The sequence below is a fragment of the Macrobrachium nipponense genome, chromosome 18 (genome assembly GCF_015104395.2).
Source record: "Macrobrachium nipponense isolate FS-2020 chromosome 18, ASM1510439v2, whole genome shotgun sequence".
In the NCBI taxonomy this organism is placed as follows: Eukaryota; Metazoa; Arthropoda; class Malacostraca; order Decapoda; family Palaemonidae; genus Macrobrachium; species Macrobrachium nipponense.
This window is the reverse complement of record NC_087211.1, coordinates 10,265,495-10,271,494: the sequence shown is the minus strand read 5'-3', so window position 1 is coordinate 10,271,494 and position 6,000 is coordinate 10,265,495.

Sequence of the window (6,000 nt, the reverse complement as noted above, 5' to 3'; positions counted from 1 at the left end):
TCTAGACTTTGCAAAAGCTTTTGACAAAGTAGACCATAATATATTAGCAAAGAAAATTAGAAAACACAATATCGTAGATAAAGTAGGAAGATGGTTAAAAGAATTTTTACACAACAGAAAACAGATAGTTATTGCAAACGATGAGAAATCGGATGAAACCAAGGTAATATCCGGTGTGCCACAAGGTACGGTGCTAGCTGCAATATTGTTTATTATGATTGAAGACATAGACAGTAATGTTAAGGATTCGGTAGTGAGTAGTTTCGCTGATGACACAAGAATAAGTAGAGAAATTACTTGTGATGAAGATAGGAACGCTCTACAAAGAGACCTTAACAAAGTATATGATTGGGCAGAGGTAAATTATAGGATGGTATTTAACTCTGATAAATTTGAATCAATAAATTATGGAGACAGAGAAGGAAAGCTATATGCATATAGGGGACCTAATAATGAGACAATCACAAATAAGGAAGCAGTTAAAGACCTTGGTGTGATGATGAATAGGAACATGTTATGCAATGATCAAATAGCCATTCTGTTGGCAAAATGTAAAGCAAAAATGGGAATGTTGTTACGGCACTTCAAAACAAGAAAAGGTGAACACATGATTATGCTTTATAAAACATATGTTCGTAGTCCACTTGAATATTGCAATATGATATGGTACCCACACTATCAAAAGGATATTGCACAAATAGAGAGTGTACAAAGGTCCTTTACAGCTAGAATAGAAGAAGTTAAGGACCTAGACTACTGGGAAAGACTACAATCCTTAAAATTATATAGTCTAGAAAGGAGAAGAGAACGCTACATGATAATTCAGGCATGGAAACAGATAGCAGGAATAAAACGAAAATATCATGGAACTAAAAATATCAGAAAGAGGCAAGCAGAGGTTAGATTAAAAGTGCCAAAACTATACCAGGAAAAATAAGGAAAGCACACAGAACATTAATCCACTACGCACCAGCATCGATAATGCAGCGTCTATTCAATGCGTTGCCAGCTCATCTGAGGAATATATCAGGAGTGAGCGTAGATGTGTTTAAGAATAAGCTCGACAAATATCTAAACTGCATCCCAGACCATCCAAGATTGGAAGATGCAAAATATACCGGAAGATGTACTAGCAACTCTCTGGTAGACATTAGAGGCGCCTCACACTGAGGGACCTGGGGCAACCCGAACGAACTGTAAGGTCTGTAAGGTCTCAAGGTCTTTCTGTTAATCATTTCTTTTGCTTGCTATAGCATATAAAAACTCGTCAGCAGATTTGCAGATGCACACGATTATTCCAATAGATCTCAATGGAATCGGTCTTCTTCAGAGATGAGCGGATGCAATGGCATAAGCTGACATCTTGCGGTTGGACACAGTCACATTCAGGAAAGCGCCATTGTTTTTCAGTGAGCTTGTCACTCTTCTCTCTTGAGAGCTGAACGGCAAACTTTCCAAGGGAGGGGCGGGGCGCCGTTGTGGGGGCGGGGATCTTACGACAATACGTCCGAGGAGAATTTTTCACCCACGAAGGAAATCTGTTGTTGCCAAAAGCAATAACCTAAAAGGCTCCCTTCCTCACTTCCTCCCCCTAGGCTCTCTGTCTCTGGGCCTTTTCAGGCACGATGGCTACCGACAGCCAGCAGCAGGCAGCAGCATCCGGCATCCCTCAGGCGGGGGAGTGGGGGTCCTTTGTCTTTCAGGAAAATGCCAAAAGACCATTTCCACAGACTTCGCTCTAAAGACCACTTTCACCTTTCACATGGGAGGAAGGGGAGCGCTGTGCCCGTAGTCGGTTAAATTTTTATTCCTTTTTTTGGGGGGTCTAGGACCTCTCTCTCTCTCTCTCTTCTCTCTCTCTCTCTCTCTCTCTCTCTCTCTCTCGTCTGACAGGCTGATTTTCAGAAAATAAAAATGAAAATTAAGATTATGAGGTGTGGAGTTTTTTCCAATCAACACAATAAGAAGAATGAACAGAGCATTGCATTGTAACGTTTTATATGCAGAGAAACGTTAGAGTCTATTAACTACTTACGAACTCTATTAAAGATATATATACAAGAATAGTATATAAATTTAAAGTGTATCCTAAAAGTCAAATACAATAGACGTATAAGGCACCTCTAAATGAAAAGTATTTTTAAAGCATGGAATCAAATACTCTATATTATTATTACTCAATAGATGAAGAACCCTATTCACATGGAACAAGCCCACCACTGGGGCCAGTGACTTGGAATTCAGGCTTCCAAAGAATAAGGTGTCCACTAGAGAGAGGTAAGTAAGAGGAGGTAAAAGGAAATACAGAAAGGAGAGATGCCCTATTAATAAAGAAAATGAAAATGCATTATGAACTGAGAACAAAGTCACCCAAATGATTATGACGAAGAGAAATCAAATACCGCCAATAAAAAAGAATTCTCTAATACTATTTTCATTTACATTCCATCTCTGTAGTATCACTATTGGGGTCTTGGAATAAGGAAAAAGATTCTCTTTTGCAACGCAATTTCCTCCAAGGTTGTGCGTCAAAGAATCTTGAATTATACATCAAAGGTCGTCAGCTCAGCATTGCTGCTTGAACGCTGAGGTAGTCACGAAGTATTTCAGTCAGGTTTTAGACATTAATAATATCTGCTCTATTTTCCTTTCCTTGAGGGAGAAAATCCATTTTTTTGTCACATTCCCCTCTAGTGATATACATGAATGAAGTCCAATACTTTCCTTTTAGTGATTTTGGCTCCTGTAAGCTGCTGAAAGATATGTCAGAGACTTACAAAAGTTAATCAGAAATTATTGCAATAAATGTATTGAAAAAATCTATAAATTTAACTTTCTTTACCACAAATAAATGATATTCGATTTTTTCGTTTCAGTTATGCAATTCAGGTAAATTCTGATTTTTGGGGAAAGTCGAGTACCACCATTTCATATTTATTTGATTGAAGAAATAATGGAAAGACAGCAAAAGCAATGACGAAACTGAAGACGACATCCTGAAGCAATATTCTTCTGCTACATTGAAAGAAGAAATAAATGCGGGCTTACATTTTATTATTGGTACCATTATTGCACTCGTCTTTCAATGATCAGAGGTAAAATGCTTCATTTACATTTATAGTTGAGAGAGAGAGAGAGAGAGAATATTAACCATTATCATCGTGCAAACTTTCTTCCACGCATTTATTCATCTAATACTCAAGGTAGTTTTCATTCACGCTTGCATTTGCCAAAAAAAAAAAAAAAAAAAAAAAACGAAAACTCAGCGTACTGGATTCAGTTATATGTGGAAATTAAACAGCCTGATTATGATTAAGAATTTACGACTCTACACTGCCTACTATTACGATCTGTATCTCTATGCGAACATGAATCAAATTACGTTAACGATACTATGGCTAAATTACCGTTTGTGCATTATATTTATATATATATATATAATAATATATACTATATATATAATATACATATATATATATATATTATTATGTATATATTATTATATATATATATATATATATATATAATATAAGACACAAACAGATGGTGCCCCTTTTGCAATTATGTTCTCCACAGGAGGGAACAATTCCAGTATGATTCCCGTTCCAGGATTCCCTGCTCTCTCTCTCTCTCTCTCTCTCTGACAGTGCATTTTTCTCTCCATTTCCCAGTTATAATCCACTAAACACTGAATGAGAAACTTTGTGCAAAAGGATTCTGCATTCCAAGAGAAGTTTCCGGTTTACGCAGAGCCATTTCCTGGCTGGTCTCTGCCACTTCCGGCCTCTAAATTTCGAATTCAGGCGCGAGAGAGACAGACGCCTAGATTGACTTCGGACATCGTTGATAAGTTTTTATCGCTACAATTTCTTTCGGTGGGATGACAGGTTGAACATCTACAACTTTTACAGAACCAAATCATGTTAAAAACATAATGTGATTAGTTCATAAATGTGAAAAATACGGATGCTAAATTAATTAAAGAAACACCGAAAGCTGCGATGTTTTCCTATCATTATTATTTTTATTTTATTAATATTATTGTTATTTTTATTATTACTGAGAAGATGAACTGTATCCATACGGAACCAGCCAAGCAATGGGACCATTGACTTGAAATTCAAGCTTTCAAAGAATATGGTGTTCATTAGAAAGAAGTAACACAAAGTAAAGGGAAATACAAAAAGAAAAAAAAAATGCAAAAAATTAACAATTTAATAAATGAATATAAAAAGATTTGAGTAAATGTATTCTGGACATTGAAGTACGAAAATAAATAAAGAACTCAGAAGAAGGGAGAGATCTCGCTCACAGGAGAGTGGATGCAGGCCATTTGTGACAGCTGAGGTCGCGTTTTCGCAGTTTAATAGTTCAGCTGACGAGGAACGGGAAAAATGACGAGGAATATTAGTGAAATAAAGTCCAAAAGTAAATGTGGTACAAAGGCTTCCACTCCTGGACATTTAGAATGAAAAGCATCGAGCCTTCACTTTGCTAAATTTCATCACAAGGAACAGCAACCTGCAGTCAGTTTCACTTTATTTTAAAACGCATAAGTGGTGGTAGGTTTGATACGAGGAAAACAAAAATAAGCATCCTCTGTCTTCTGTCTGTAATATCTTCTTCTTCAGTTTTCTAGCTGCAATCCTCTCATGCGGATGCTGAGGGATTTTTCTTTCATCTCCTAACATCCGGTTCATCCATCCTACGCTCGAGATGCTCTGACCTCTGTAAAGAGGATGGACTCTCGATTATCCTCCTCCTGCCACAAAGCAGCGGCGCCGGCGATAGATCTCTCACTCTTTCCTTCTCCATCTCCTTCTTATCTGTTTCTCCCATCGTTTGATTTTACGCGCGCAAAAACTCACGCGCAAAAACACGCAAACACACGCGGGGTAATGTGTCAGGAGCGACGGACCTCATTCTTGGGGGAACTTCAAGGTCACAGGTATAGGGAAACAAAATTTAGACCCAAGGCTAATAAGCGCTGGGACGCATGAGGTCATTCACAGCTGAGAGGGAAATTGGTTTAGATGTTTGAAATGTGCAACAGGAGGATAACCTCTCAATTGCACTATGAAACAACTGTTAAAAGAGAATGAAAGGTAAGATGGAAGAAAGAGAATATGAGAGGAGGTATAGCAAAAGGAATGAAAGGGGTTGCAGGTATGGACCGAAGGGATACTGCAAATAACCTTAAGAAAAGCCTAAAGTGCACCGCGTGAGGTGCACTGACGGCACTACCCCCAACGGGATTAAAGGTCACGTGGTGTGGTGTAGGCATTACTAAAGGGTAAACTTTGCAACGACCCTTCGGGCCCTAACTGCTGCACCCACTTCTAGAACCTTGAGCTTCACCGCTTTCATTTGCTGCTGGACCTCTTTTATGTTGTTGTCCAACCCCTCCAACTCCCTTTCATCCAGTCTCAGACACTGTACGGCTAAACGTGACTCTGTGCTTGACTCGGCAGTCTAAGCTTCATAAAATGAAATGAGTAATAGTGCCAACGAGAAAATAGGGCATGCAGATTTATCAATGGTCATTTTATCTTTTATATTCGTGTTATGAATGAGCTCCCTTTTGCAAAACAAATCAAGTTATGGCCACTTTTGACATCTTTCTTCAGAGAGAGAGAGAGAGAGAGGAGAGGATGAGAGAGGAGAGGAGAGAGAGGAGAGAGAGAGAGAGAGAGAGAGAGAGAGAGTTACAGTTATAAGTAACACTTGAATCTCGTTACATATAAGTTAAAGGAAAGGAATAAGAGAGAGAAGAGAAGAGAGAGAGAGAGAGAGAGAGAGAGAGCGAGAGAGAGAGAGAGAGAGTAATTACGTTTATATTAGATAAAGTCATAGTTTCAAAAATAACACTGGAATCTCGTTACTTACACAGTTAAAGGAAAGGAATGAGAGAGAGAGAGAGAGAGAGAGAGAGAGAGTGTCTGTCACTGAAATTATATGATTTTTGTCATCGATGTCCTTTCTTACACGTAATGTTATCCT